At 40.9% G+C, this 15,408-nt stretch overlaps 1 protein-coding gene across 9 annotated transcripts in view; it reads left to right on the top strand.

Annotated features, from left to right (window-relative positions):
• Positions 1–15,408, top strand: part of LOC131768113 (COP9 signalosome complex subunit 8-like) — a 312,045-nt gene that overhangs the window by 179,255 nt on the left and 117,382 nt on the right. For 2 of the 9 annotated variants that reach the window (XR_010836169.1, XR_010836161.1), the window contains one exon: positions 12,188–12,298. The exons of the other annotated variants lie outside the window; for them this stretch is intronic. The gene's annotated coding sequence lies outside the window, so the exon portion shown is untranslated. Of the gene's footprint in view, positions 1–12,187; positions 12,299–15,408 lie in introns of those variants that run through there. 9 annotated transcript variants of the gene reach the window in all.

Here is a 15,408-nt window from a genome sequence, read left to right as displayed (position 1 = left end):
GACACAAACAGATGGAGAGATATGCCATGTTCTTGGACTGAAAGAATCAGTATTGTGAAAATGACTATACTACCCAAGCAACCTACAGATTCAATGCAATCTCTATCAAACTACCAATGGAATTTTTCACAGAACAAGAATAAAAATCTTAAAATTTTTATGGAGACACTAAAGACCCCGAATAGCCAAAGCAATATTGAGGGAAAAAAAACAGAGCTGGAGGAATCAGACTCCCTGACTTCAGACTATACTACAGAGCTACAGTAATCAAGACAATGTGGTACTGGCACAAAAACAGAAATATAGATCAATGGAACAGGATAGAAAGCCCAGAGATAAACCCACGCATCTATGATCAACTAATCTATGACAAAGGAGGCAAGGATATACAATGGAGAAAAGACAGCCTCTTCAATAAGTGGTGCTGGGAAAACTGGACAGCTGCATGTAAAAGAATGAAATTAGAACACTCCCTAACACCACACACAAAGATAAACTGAAAATGGATTAAAGACCTAAATGTAAGGCCAGACATTATAAAACTCTTAGAGGAAAACATAGGCAGAACACTCTATGACATAAATCACAGCAAGATCTTTTTTGATCCACCTCCTAGAGAAACAGAAATAAAAAACCAAAACAAATGGGACCTAATGAAACTTAAAAGCTTTTGCAAAGCAAAGGAAACTATAAACAAGATGAAAAGAGAGGGCTTCCCTGGTGGCGCAGTGGTTGAGAGTCCGCCTGCCGATGCAGGGGACACGGGTTCATGCCCTGGTCCGGGAAGATCCCACATGCCACAGAGCGGCTAGGCCCGTGAGCCTGTGCTCTACAACGGGAGAGGCCACAGCAGTGAGAGGCCTGTATACCGCAAAAAAAAAAAAAAAAAAAAAAAAAAAAAGATGAAAAGACAAACCTCAGAATGGTAGAAAATATTTGCAAACAAATCAACAGACGGGCTTCCCTGGTGGCGCAGTGGTTGAGGGTCCGCCTGCCGATGCAGGGGACACGGGTTCGTGCCCTGGTCCGGGAAGATCCCACATGCCGCGGAGCAACTAAGCCCGTGAGCCATGGCCGCTGGGCCTGCGCGTCCGGAGCCTGTGCTCCGCAACGGGAGGGGCCACAACAGTGAGAGGCCGGCATACCGCAAAAAAAAAAAAAAAAAAAAAAAAAAAAAAAATCAACAGACAAAGGATTGATCTCCAAAATATACAAACATCTCATGCAGCCCAATTTCAAAAAAACAAACAACCCAATCCAAAAATGGGTGGATAGACCTAAATAGACATCTCTCCAAAGAAGATATACAGATGGCCAACAGGCACATGAAAAGATGCTCAACGTCACTAATTATTAGAGAAATGCAAATCAATACTACAGTGAGGTATCACCTCACACCAGTTAGAGTGGGCATCATCAGAAAATCTATAAACAATAAATGCTGGAGAGGGTGTGGAGAAAAGGGAACCCTCTTGCACTGTTGGTGGAAATGTAAATTGATACAGCCACTATGGAGAACAGTATGGAGTTTCCTTAAAAAACTAAAAATAGAGCTACCATATGACCCAGCAATCCCACTACTGGGCATATACCCAGAGAAAACCATAATTCAAAAGGACACATACACCCCAATGTTCATTGCAGCACTATTTACAATAAACAGGCCATGGAAGCAACCTAAATGTCCATCGACAGAGGAGAGGATTAAGAAGATGTGGTACATATATACAATGGAATATTACTCAGCCATATAAAGGAATGAAATTGGGTCCCTTGTAGAGATGTGGATGGACCTAGAGACCATCATACAGAGTGAAGTAAGTCAGAAGGAGAATAACACATATCGTATATTAACGCATATATGTAGAATCTAGAAAAATGGTACAGATGAACCAGTTTGCAAGGCAGAAATAGAAACAGAGATGTAGAGAACAAGCATATGGACACCAAGGGGGGAAAGGGGGAGGTGCGATGAATTGGGAGATTGAGATTGACATATATATACTAATATGTATAAAGTAGGTAACTAATGAGAGCCTGCTGTATAGCACAGGGACTCTACTTCACTTTGCTGTACAGTAGAAACTAACACAACATTGTAAAACAACTGTACCCCAATTTAAGAAAATAGTACTTTAGGAAAGAAAAGTGGCTATTTTATTATCATTAGGAATTATTATTGAAATATATTTTAATGCCTTTTAATAATCATCATACTTTATTTGTATCTTTGACCTTTTAGTGATAGAAGCAGTTCAACTTTATCAGTTGAAAAATATTAACAAACAAATAAGACTATCATGAGAGATGTATGCTTTCCATAGAGGTGGCTGGTAGAATTAATAGATGATTCCTTCAGTATTGTTACTTAAAATTTCCATAAGCTTTCCTCTGAACTTAAAATACCCCTTCTTCCTTCTGTTGAATAATAATATTCATAAATGAAAAGGGCTTTAATTTGAAATATGGCAAGAAATTTTATTATGTTAACATACCACCACTGAGGCTACTAATTAAGTCATTGTCGAGGCTGGTCACTAAATGGGCAGGCAGTATGCTTCAATAGTACTGGCTCTATACCACGCTCTCCATGGCAGTCAAATTCATAGGAATACGGGACTTCAAGTTTCTTTTATACACTGACCAAAAAAGCACAGCATTTCAGGTGTCTCTCACCACTGCAGACAAGCATACAGCCTGATGAAGTTTAAAAACAAAGGTTATGACCCTCTTCTTGTCATGGCTCTAAAACCAAGGCACCATTGTCTTTATATTTTTATTGTTTATTTTTTGTAATTTTTAATTTTTATTGGAGTATAGTTGATTAACAATGTTGTGTTAGTTGCAGGTGTACACCGTTGTCTTTAATAAGGAACGTTGTAGCAGAACTATGGGACTGGTCTCTGTCCAACTTCTGAATCTTCTAGGTGCCTCCACCAGCTTCTAACCCCTGTTGTTGAACGTGACCTACCCACTCTCCCAATCCAGCCATTTTATCTGGCAGAGTCTCTCCTGACTTGCACAGAAATATGACAAAAGCCATAGTTCATCAAAACGCTATAATTGCTTTTAAAGAGCAGAGTGATACAGTGATTCAAAAATGTTTATGAAGGTTCTAGAAGTAGTTGCTAAAGTGAAGGTCATCAGTTCTCTTTGATTAGAGGTGAAGAATGCTTCCGTGTTTGGGTGATATTTAGAAGTTGGAGACTGAGGACTTTAATTCACAACCAAATGCTATTGCTGCCATAATGAATTAACACAAACTTAGCAGCTTAAGACAACAGAAACTTACTGTCTTATAGTTCTGTAGGTCAGAAGTCCAACACAGGTCTCACTGGACTAAAATTAAGGTGTTGTCAAGCTGTGTGCCTGTCTGGAGCCTCTAGGGGAGAATCAGTTTCCCATTCATTTGGGTTGCTGGCATAATTTATTCCTTTAACCTAGCTATAGGTTAAAGTCTGAGGTCCTTGTTTCTTTGCTGGCTGTCAGCTGGGAGCCATTCCCAGCTTCCAGAGGCCCCCATTCTACATCTTCAAAGGCAGCAATAGCAGATTGAGTCCTTCTACAGTGGCATCTCTCTGCTCCACTCTTTTTCTATCCTCTTCCACTTTTAAAGACTCATGTGATTATATTGAGACCACCTGGATAATCCAGGATAATTTCCCCATCTCAAGGTCTGTACCCTTAATCACATCTGCAAAGTGACTTATGCCTTGGAAGGAAACTTATTCATAAATTCCAGGGGTTAGGACATAGGTATCTTTGGGAAGACCATTATTTTGTCTACCTTACCAACCTTACATATCCCTGGCTGAACAATGATTTCCTCTACTGAAGAGAATAAGCTTACCAAAAGGGATTTCAAATGAATAAAATTTGCTGATTGACAAATTAATTTCACAGAACTTAAACTGGAAAATGTTCTTTGCTTCATTTATCTGTTCTATTCTTATCTGCCACCAATCGTGTCTACATGGAGACAAGAAAGGAAATCAGTCAACGCTGTAGACGATTAATATGCTGAAGCCCTAACCCCCAATGTAGTGGTATTTGGTATTTGGAGATGGAGCCTTGGGGAGTACATTAGACTTCAACGAAGTCATGAAGGCTCGTGATGGGATGACTGCCCTTAGAAGAAGAGACACCAGAGAGCTTTTCCTCTCTCTCTGTCTGCCAAATGAGCACACAGTGAGAAGGTGGCTGTTTGCAAGCCAAGGAGAGGACTTTCATCAGAACCAGACCAAGCCATCACCCTGATCTCTGACGTCCAGACTCCAGAACTGTAAGGAATTTCTGCTAAGCTACCCAATCTCTGGTTTGCGTGTTTGTTTTAATGGCAGTTTGAGCTGTCTAAGACAGAGAAGTTTTAGGTATAAGCAAAAGAGATTCATCGCCCTACTTTCAATCTAAGGCAATGTATAGTTTCATAGTGGAGGGGGCATAATCTCTTGAAAAAGCCGTAAACCTTAGATTCTATTAGATATGGTCTTTTTTTTTTTTTTTTTTTTTTTTGCGGTATGCGGGCCTCTCACTGTTGTGGCCTCTCCCGTTGCGGAGCACAGGCTCCGGACGCGCAGGCCTAGCGGCCATGGCTCACAGGCTTAGTTGCTCCGCGGCACGTGGGATCTTCCCGGACCAGGGCACGAACCCGTGTCTCCTGCATCGGCAGGCGGATTCTCAACCACTGCGCCACCAGGGAAGCCCAGATATGGTCTTATTTAATCACTAATTTTATCAACCAAGAGCAGAAAAAAATCTTACCCAAATCTACCGGGGTATTCTAAAATACAATGATCATTGGAATGGTTTGAGACCTTCAAAATATTATTTATAATAACAATTGCTGCTTCTGTATGATTTTAGATCAGATCTCTATCAACTAACAGTAATAATATCAAGGAGTAATTTTTTAACTGTGAAACAAAGGCAAACTTTACAAAACTTCCAATTATTAAGGCTTAATAATGGATTTCCTTCTCCCCACTGGACACAAAACAATTTTCATAAGCTTAAAGGCAAAAAATATTGAGGATTGCTAATGAACTGTTTTATCTATATGTTTCAAATTTTAAAATATTTCTTATATATTTTCAGTTTTTAATATCATAGAAACTCCTCAATAACAATAGTGGAGGGATAAAAAGAGAATGAACACAAAGACAAAGCTATCTATTTTGGTGGACAGCCATACCCACCAAGATATGATATTGAGGGTCCAAGAAAGTCCTTTCCATAGATAGTCTTCAAATATGAAGACTGTACCAGTACAAACATGCCACTCCCCCAACTGGGAGGTGGAGTTTATTTTCCCTCCACTTGAATCTAGACTGCCCTTACAACTACTCTGACTTCGAGAATACAGCAGAAGTAATATTCTGACACTTTGGAGCCCAGACTTTAAGAAAACGGACAGCTTCTACTTCCTTCCTCTTAGATTGCTGCTTATTGGAACCCAGCCGCCAGCCAGCAAGGAAGCCCAAACAATTACATAGAGAGGCCACATGGAGGAGAACCTGGGCCCCTTGCTAACGGCTCCAACTAAACTTCCATCTGGAAGCCAGAAACCACCTCCAGCCATATGTCTGAGGCCATTTGGACCTTCATGCCATCTTAGTACCCCAGTTAATACCACATGAAGCAGAAGAATTGCACCTTCAACCAAAATGGGAGAAAAATGGAGAATCCGAGCAGGGTCAGAAGTAAGGTGAGCGCTACAATTTCAAATGGAGTAACCAGGAGAGACCTCATGAGAAGGTAACATGAGGAAGTGACCCATGATCCTATCTGGAGGAAGAATCCCAGGAGAAGGACTCACCAGTGAAAGTGCCCCAATCCATGAGTGCCTGGCATGTACGAGAAAAATCAGGGAATCCAGTACAACTGCAACAAGGTCATTAAGGGGAAGAGTGGTAGAAAAAGAAATCCAAGAGGTGACATTGGCCCATAAATCATTGGACTCTCTATTGGGTTGAATCATGGTCCCCCAAAATACAGGCCCACATCCTAACCCCTGGACCCTATAAATGTGACCTTATTTGGAAAAAGAGTCTTGCCAGTGCAAATAATGATCTCAAGATGAGAACATCCTGGATTATCTGGGTGGGCTTAAATACAATACTAACAAGTGTTCTTATAAGAGAAAGGAGAGAATGTGAGGACAGAGGCAGAGATTGGAACGGTGCGGCCACAAGCCAAGGAACACACAGGGCCACTACAAGCTAGAAGAGGCAAGGAAGGATTCTCCCTTAGAGCCTTCAGAGAGAGTGTGCTGAAACCTTGAGTTCATTCCTCTGGCCTCCAGAACTGTGAAAGAATTAATAGCTTTTGTTTTAGACCACCAAGTTTGTTACAGCAGCCCTAGGAACCTAATACAGTCTTTCTAGGACACTGTAAGCATTTTGTACTTTAATTGGGGGAGAAATGGGAGCAGGGTTAGAGCAGAGAGGCAGCATGATCTGGGTTCCGTTTTGAAAAGTTGATGAACTGCCAGGTTGAAAAGAGTTTATAAGGGCTCAAGAATAGAAGCCAGGAAACCAGTTGGCAGGCTAATACAAGCAAGAGAAAATGACAGCACAGGCCAATATCCCAACAGCACTGGGGACAAGGAGTAGTTACATTCTGGATGTATTTTCAAGGTAGAGAGAACAGAAAGTCTTCAAAGATTGGACCTGGAGTATGAGAAAAAATGAAGTGCCAGGGATGACACCCAGGTTCTCGATGTAAGCAGATGGAAAAACGGAGTTGTCATTGACCGAAATGGGAAAGGCTGATGGTAGAACGGATTTGGGGCGGGGTGCGGGTGGGGAAGGAAAATCCATTTGAGCATGGATGTTGAGGTTTCTATTAAATATCCAATTAGAGATGTCAGGCATGCCGTTATATGTAAAAATCGAAAGCTCAGGAGAAAGTATGGGCTGGAGACATGAGTTAGGGTGCGTCGGCATACAGGTGATAGTCAACACCATGGAACTGGGTGAGATCCACAGGAGAGAAAGTATGGACCAAGAAGGAGACTCAGAACAGAACTTGGAGCGCTCCAGTGTTAAGAGAACAGGGGAGCGGAAAAACAAGCAAAGGAAACCTGGCAGGAGTAATTGATAAGATAGGAAGAAATTTTTTTTTTTAATTATATTGACGTATAAGGGATTTACAATGTTGTGTCAGTGTCAGGTGTACAGCAAAGTGATTCAGTTATACATATTCATATATCCACTCTTTCAGATTCTTTTCTCATATAGATTATCACGAAGTATTGAGTAGAGTTCCCTGTGCTCTACAGTAGGTCCTCGTTGGTTATGTATCTTATACATATAGTACTGTGTGTATGTTAATCCGAAGCTTCTGATTTATCCCACATGCATTTCCCCTTTAGTAACCATAAGTTTGTTTTCTATGTCTGCGCATCTATTTCTGATTTGTAAATAAGTTCATTTGTATCATTTTTTTAAATTAGATTCCACATATGAGTGATATCATATGATACCTGTCTTTCTCTGTCTGACGTACTTCACTTAGTGTGATCATTAAAAAGTGGTATCCTGGAAGGTAAAGGAAGTATGTCAAGGAGGAAAGAGTGACCAAACTGTGTCAAGTGCATGATTGGGACAAGTCAAATGAGAGCTGAGAATTGTTCAGTGGATCTAGCCACATGGGGCTCGGTGGTAACTTAACAAGAGCAGTCCTGGTAAAACAATAGGTGCGTAAACCGGGCTGAAGTGAGCTTATGAGGGAATAAGGAAGAAAGATCTGGAGACCACATGAGAAGTCTTTAGGAGAGTTTTAAATCAATGGGGAACAGAAAAAAATGAGATGGTAGCTCGCAAGGGAAGGAGGCTTAAACGAAGGGCTTCTGAAATTGAACGGATATGCCGTCAGCGTCACGTGTGTATGCCGATGGTAGCCAATGAGAAGAGGGGAAAAAAGACAAGGGGGAAGAATGGGAGGGAGAAGAGGTGATTCTCCTCTGATTCATAACACACTTTCCCTCCAAGTTAAAGGCTGTACGTGCAGACACCTCTTCCTCACACCAGCGACTGTGTTCTCTTACCGTCCTTCCCAGCCCATGTCATCCTCCTTAGTTACTTTCATTCTTTTATTCTGACTTATCACTCATCTCTCTTAAAATTAAAATATAATGCTGAAACCTAAATATGATATAAAAGCCTCACCAGTGCCAAGAATAGCGGAAGGACGATCATGTGATCCTTATACGTCATTTACTTCCCTGTATCGTGTCAGCGCTGGATTCAGTGTTTGTCAGGAAGTAGTCGCCCACCTTCTAATCGAGTCAGTGCCAAGGAAAACACACTGTCTCACTGAGCCATCTTGCACCTGGAGAGATCTCCAGGGTGAGAGATACGCAAAGGTGAACAAAAGCCCTGGGCAGCTAGGCCACCTTATTTTTTTTTTTTTTTTTTTTTTTTTTTTTTTTTTTTTGCGGTATGCGGGCCTCTCACTGCTGTGGCCTCTCCCGCCGCGGAGCACAGGCTCCGGACGCGCAGGCGCAGCGGCCACGGCTCACGGGCCCAGCCGCTCCGCGGCACGTGGGATCTTCCCGGACCAGGGCACGAACCCGTGTCTCCCGTATCGGCAGGCGGATTCTCAACCACTGCGCCACCAGGGAAGCCCCACCTTATATTTTTATTAACACAGTAACTCTTTTACTCAAGCAATATTCCGAATTGGATGCTCACCTCCCACATTGCTTTCTCCCTGGCTTGGGAGCTAAACACCAGGCTCTTTCTCAATTAATGTTCTGAGCTCGGAGTCAGCTTCCTTATGCGCTGTTACCCAGCTGCTACGCAACTATCCAGAGGTCGCGTGAAGCCTGTCCTAAACATAGCCCTTTAGCGTGTTGAGAATCCTCCAGGAAAATAGAAATAACAGAAGATCTTATTGACAAGAATCAATGTCCACCACCACATACAGGTTCTTTCAGAAGACCAATTAGAAAGAAGTCCAATAAGCCAAAATTTATTCTGACTGCTAAATTTCAAAGTACTGACCTGACCAGGGTCAAAAGATCATCAGGTAATAAAATCTGACCCAGGTTCATGAAGCAGCATCTTTATGCAGTAATATGTTACTATCGAGTAAAGGTAATTCAGAGGTAAAAGGCTAAGTATGAAATGAGGTATGTTGAGGAAAAGCAAAAATCTGCGTGTGTTTTTCATTTAAGTGGTTTAGTATTTAAATGGAAACCAAAAAGGCAGGAATATTCTGAAGTAAAAACAGACCTGGAATTTCCGTTTCCCATCCACACCATAAATGAGATCATTCCGCACTGCCTATCCCCGGCACACCCCTTGAAGTAAGGGCGTTCAGACAGAGTCTGTGGCCCAGGGCCCAAGGCATTGAAAACCTATCCTACACCGGCTTCTGAAGGATGTATCACACACACCACACGTGCACACACACACACACACACACACACACACACGCGCGCACAGAGTGGATTTACAGTTCTACCAGAAGTCACAGAACCTCTGGTGAAGTCTGTAAAATTTATGAGGAAACTAAAGTAGCCTCAAGCAAGAGTAGCAAAAACACTACCCCTTTCATATTTCTTTGGACATAAACTCCATTGGGAAAGGTAACAACAGATGATATTTTGACAACCACAAAAATAATGTTTAAGAATTTAGAAATCCTTTGCACCTGGTTCCATACCCCCTAAAGGATGGACGTCTGCGTCCAGTTCTTTAAGCCCAGGTTCAGAGGGCCACTCAAGCTGCCCTTGCGGCTTCTGTCCAGTGGTGGAGCTCACATTTGTGCGGCTCTGTCGGAGCAAGTCACCCATCTGCTGCAGCTGTTCTCCTCGCTGACGTGCCACTTACACGGGATGTCTTAGCAATGCACCATATCAAGTGCATTATGCAGCACTTTTCTCACTTCAGGACGGAATGACACATCGCAGGGGAATTAGCAGAGGGGAAGGTGGGCTAGGATATGGACATGGATGGTGCTGTCTGTCGTGCGAATGAAAACATCGAAGGGAACTCACAAGTCAAGGGAGAAACAGCGTAGAAGTCATGATTCAGCACAGTGAATAAGGAGCACGGTTTGCATGGAGGACTGGGCCCTGTTGCGGGTGAGCGTGCCCTGTGGAGAGAGCCAGCTCCTGTCGGCACCGAGGTCATGTGTGTCTGTTAAAGAAGCTTGGGTTTCTGCGCTCTCTGGTGTTGACCAGCCTTCATTCCACGGCCCTTCACGTAACCGGCGCTCCATGTATCGCGTGGCTCCATCATTCACACTCAAAGACATCCACAGTTCGAAAGAGGAGAAATATTGCCATGCTACATACACCAAACAGAGCACATTTTTGTGCCCTTCAAGATACTACAGAAATAAGCTATTCAGAAAAAACTAAGGGTATGGGACTGAGGGAGATCGAAGAAGTAGAAAGAGGAGAAATGCCCCATGTGTCTTAAATTGAGGGAAAAGGGGAGTGGAGCCAGGGGAGAGGAAGAAAATCATTCTTAAGAGAAAAAAAAAAAAAAAAAAAAAGAATTAAATGAAAGGAATGCTAGGTAACTTTGGAAGTGATTTCTTCAAATTCTTAGGTTTCCTTCTAGCATTTCCTGTCAGCTGTCTGGCTATCTACCAGGGAAAACAAAAACCTCCTCGTACTGTTCCTGTGGGAATGAGAATTGTAAGGATGAAAACTAACAATGGTCCACAGGCCAGAGAAGGAAATGGTAAAATTCCTAAATGACTTGAGTTGACAGATCCAGAAGAATGGAATATTTTGTGTTTTTCCACTTTTCTGTGTGGTTAAGCATAAGATAAGTCAATATGCCGTAAAGTCCTGGTGATCAATTGATAGGAAGTAGCAACCCATTCTGGCAAGATTGCACATCTGTTAAGTATTTTGCTTAATCACTAACACAGTGCATTCAGCTCTGTGTGGGAGTTCGCGATTGGGGCTCTCCAGCCAACCAGACTACGTTTAAATCCGCTCCCCTCTATCCAGGCGATCCTGGCCAGTGATTCAAACACCCTGTGTCTCAGTTTCCTCATCTTAGAAAACAGAAACAACGGCATCATTTCTTTTATAAAGCTGCCTGGATACGTTAATTAAGACACTTCAAGTATCTGGAATAGTACCTGGCACGTAGTGGGTACACAATATACATGAGCTATTAATATGACTATCATGACGTCAGCAACAGATATGTTACTTCCAGATGTAATCGGAATATTTTGTTCTTTTAAGTAAAATTTCTTAAGTTCTGGGGGAAATTAGTCATCCAGATACCTGTGATAGAACATAGGAAACCTCATGAAAATAATCAGATGTTCTTTTCCTTTTATTTCTCAGTATGCACATATAATTTAAAATATATACTGGGTGATTACATAGGTATATATTATAAATGTAAAATATGCGGTATATTTTTATGTATTTGATTATACATGTAGTTTTGATTTTACTTTGTCAGCCGGTAAACCTTAGTGCAGTTGACTAAGAAAAAGAAACGTAACCTGGCTAAGCAATAAACTAGTTGTAGAGCTGAAGTTAAGTATAACTCCAGCTTCTTGCCATTTCATTAAAAAATAAGAACAGAGGCCAGTAGGGTCTATTACTTTGCCTGGCAAACATTAGACAATCTTATGGGTGAATGAATTAATATTAGTTTTCCCAGTCTTTTTGGGCTACCCTTCTACTGATATTGTTTCCTTCCACGCTATCATTTCAATTTTCTTTTCAAATCTTAGCTCACACGTGAAAGTCCTTTGAATTGAACATGACAAATATTATATGAGAAGAAAACTCACATATTCACATGCCACCTACGCTGCTCTTCGTATTCCTGTCCCACGCCTCTTTTTCCTCAAAAACCATCTCAGTTCTCTCAAGGTACATCGGATTTACCTTGAAGAAGCTGAAAGCAAAAGTATTTTCCTACCTACCATAAGCGTACTCAGTATACCTTCCCCAGCCTGGAATAGAGGATGAAATAAATGTGAAAAGACATCATGTCATAGTCACTCTAACTGTTTTCTTAGGATTCAGGCACCAACAGGCCTGAGACCATGTCTTCTGAAAATTGTGGATGCCCAGTAAACATGATTTGAAAGAGTCTTGCTGGGAGAACTAAGGTTCTCTCTGTGACTAGCCTCGTTCTAGGTTGCCATTGACTGGATGCTGCTTCTTCCTCATTATATTTCCCCTCTCTTCTTCCAGACCACTGTGAAGGCCAGAAATCTCCTCAGCCTACCCTTTACTCAACTACGGGTGTCTCCTCCCTTCTTCAGCTTCCCTGCTATTAAACAGAGCTTTTTACAGTACCCAGACTGTGTCAGCCCTCTTAGATGAATTACTTTTTCCGAAAAAAAAAAAAAAAAGGAAATAAAATGATTCATGACCCTGACCCTTGGGGCTGGAAAGTAATGTCTCATTGAGTGAAAAGGCAGTATAAAACTTCAGAGAAGCTGCAGTTTATATTTCGGCTCATACCTGCTAACTCTTCAGCAGTTGGTGGAAATTACTGTGAAGAGACAAGAAAGAATTTGGCCATGTATGGAAATAGCAATAAAAAATTATTCTGTGTATAAAAAGTTGAGGAAAGCAGTTATTACTAGTCTGGCTACTAGTAGGGTTCAGTCATTGGTTCATTTAGTCATTCAGGATATAATCATCTCTTTGGGAAAAGTTGATTCCAAAACATTACTCCTAATAACTCTTTTGTCATCTTATTTATGCGAAATGGACTTAGTAATCCTAGCACCAAATGACAGAAATGTGAAAGTAAAATAGATTGAATCGGAGTGTAGGAATGAGATCAAATTAATTCACCAATTTGAATATCAGAATTCTTAGAGTCATTAGATAGGGAATAAGAGGAACTGAAAAGATTAAGTCCAGTCATTCTTCACATTTTTTAAAGTATGTCATACACTATTTCAATTGGAAAAGAAATAGTTGTAGCTATTATTTTAAATGTAGCTGGACTTTCTCCATTTTGTATCTTTAGAATCCTACTCCTTTGTCCATTTACAAACAAATATTTATTAAACGTCCACTTCGTGCAATGCAATAATAGAAATAAAACACAATTCCTGACCACAGTGGGCTCACATTTTCAGAAGGCGAACAAGTGAGCAAAAATGGCAAAAAAATATGGAGAGTATAAGAATAGAGATTTCGCAAGGTCAGAGATGTCTTGAGGAAGGAGTGGGCAGTTCCCTCAGGGGAGTTAGTAGGTGAAAATAGATAGAATATATCTGATAGACTGGGTGATAAAGAACTTTCTAGAAAGACAATGAACCAACATGAAGTGTCTTGTGTACTGCAAGCCAAGTGTTACAGCTGGAGCGTGTGAGAAGAAGGTAGATGCTGGGGCTGCAGCGTTTGTCAGGCCGTAGTTATAGAGGGTTTGAATGCAGTGTTAAGAAGCAGAGATAGCTCCATGTCCATGCGACCTGTGCGGCCACACAGGGCCACACACTCAGAGGGCCTCTGGGCCGGGTTTAATGCTCTGCTGTCACTATCGTGAAATTTTTAATCTTTGAACAAGAGACCTTGCGTTTCATTTACTACTGGGCCCTACAAACTATGGCCCTACTCGTGTTAAAGAGTTTAAACAATATGTATTTCTAGAAAAAAAAAGGCAGAATCAAGTCCTCCTTAGATTATTTGTGGTTGACTGACTTTAACAAGTGTCAATCAGTGTACATGAATGCTAACAATTCTCAAAAGAAGGTAGACAAATTTCTAAAAAACTGCTCCTGACCAAACTGCTAACAAAGGAAACCAGTTCAGTGACTGTGCTTCTTGACCTTTTCTGCTGATTCTTGCTCACATGTGGGTTTGAAAATATCCTCCAGTTCATTCCTCTACAAACTTCTAAATATTCTCTGAGATCATCTTTATAAAAAGAAACTCTTTAAACAGCACAGGTAAAATCATTTGGCATTCCCTTTGCCAGAACAGATGGTGTTCTATTCTCAGCCTCAAACTTGACCTACTTTCCACTTAGAATCTTAAACAACAATGTAAAATGTGACAGATGAGCTTTTGTTTGCATTCTAGTTGTACAATGGTTTACATTATTGCTTATCTATGGAACAACAAAGTTATGATGTTGCCAAAATTATTCATAATTCATTTACCTTTCTCTAAATTGAAAGTCCTTGGCCCAACAAAATATGTTTAATTCAGCCCCAGAAGGCATTTTAAAATGAATTCATTTCTAATCTTCCTTTTATTTCAAGCATCACATTTCTTCAACTCACCATCTATTTCAATAAGAATATATAATTCCTCCATATGTATTATTTGTAGCAGTTTTTCCACCACAACCCTAGATCAACACAGACAACATGTTTTAGTTTTTCATTTTGTTTTGTTTTATTGAACTACAAAATTTATGAAGTGCACAAATCTTAAGCATACATATCAGTAAATATATATACATGTATATGCATATAAATAACACAAACACACACATAAATGTAACCACCATCCAGATCAAGATATAGAATATTTCCAATACTCCAAAAAGATGTTTTATACCCCTTCTTAGTAAGTAATACCCAGAGTTAATAATTAATCTGACTTCTACCACCACAGATTAATCTTGCCTATTCTCGAACTTTTTTTTTTAACATCTTTATTAGAGTATAATTGCTTTACAATGTTGTGTTAGTTTCTGCTGTATAACAAAGTGAATCAGCTATACTATACATACATCCCCATATCCCCTCCCTCTTGCATCTCCCTCCCACCCTCCCTATCCCACCCCTCTAGGTGGTCACAAAGCACCGAGCTGATCTCCCTGTGCTATGCGGCTGCTTCCCACTAGCTATCCACCCTACGTTTGGTAGTGTATCTATGTCCCTGCCACTCTCTCCCTTTGTCCCAGCTTACCCTTCCCCCTCCCCGTATTCTCAAACTTTGTATAAATGGAATGTGGGGTATATTTCACTCATCATTATGTCTATGCAATTTATCCCTATTGTGGTGTGTAATAGTAGCTTATTCTTTTTTATTACTACATTAATATACCACAATTAATTTAACCATTCCACTGTTAATAAATATTTTTTTTGAAACCTTAACACCTTTATTGGAGTATAAGTGCTTTACAATGTTGTGTTAGTTTCTGCTGTATGACAAAGTGAATCAGCTCTACATATACATACATCCCCATATCCCCTCCCTCTGTGTGTCCCTCCCACCCTCCCTATCTCATCCCTCTAGGTGGTCACAAAGCACTGAGCTGATCTCCCTGTGCTATGGGGCTACTTCTTACTAGCTATCTGTTTTACATTTGATGGTGTATATATGTCCATGCCACTCTCTCACTTCGTCCCAGCTTACCCTTCCCTCTCCCTGTGTCCTCAAGTCCATTCTCTATGTCTGTGTCTTTATTCCTGTCCTGCCCCTAGGTTCATCAGAACCTT

The sequence above is a fragment of the Kogia breviceps genome, chromosome 13 (genome assembly GCF_026419965.1).
Source record: "Kogia breviceps isolate mKogBre1 chromosome 13, mKogBre1 haplotype 1, whole genome shotgun sequence".
NCBI lineage: Eukaryota > Metazoa > Chordata > Mammalia > Artiodactyla > Physeteridae > Kogia > Kogia breviceps.
Note: the sequence above shows the minus strand (reverse complement) of the source record. Positions and strands in the feature narration are given on the sequence as shown.